The sequence below is a fragment of the Octopus bimaculoides genome, chromosome 30 (genome assembly GCF_001194135.2).
Source record: "Octopus bimaculoides isolate UCB-OBI-ISO-001 chromosome 30, ASM119413v2, whole genome shotgun sequence".
Taxonomy (NCBI): Eukaryota; Metazoa; Mollusca; class Cephalopoda; order Octopoda; family Octopodidae; genus Octopus; species Octopus bimaculoides.
This window is the reverse complement of record NC_069010.1, coordinates 360126-360374: the sequence shown is the minus strand read 5'-3', so window position 1 is coordinate 360374 and position 249 is coordinate 360126.

Genomic DNA, 249 nt, shown 5'->3' with positions numbered 1-249 from the left:
AAGGATTAAAGGAAAGAGGTAAAGAAAAAGATGAAGACAAAGAAGGCAAAATAGATGATGAGAAAGAAGAAAAGAAGACAAAAGAAATATAAAAATGGAAATTATGAAGAAGAAAGAGGGGAAGAAGAAAAAGAATAGGTAGAAGAAAACGAAGAATTGAAAAAGCAGAAGAAGACGAGAAGAAAAACATGAACAACAACAACAATAACAAGAAAAGAAATAAAGAAGAAGAGAAGAAGATGAAGTAGA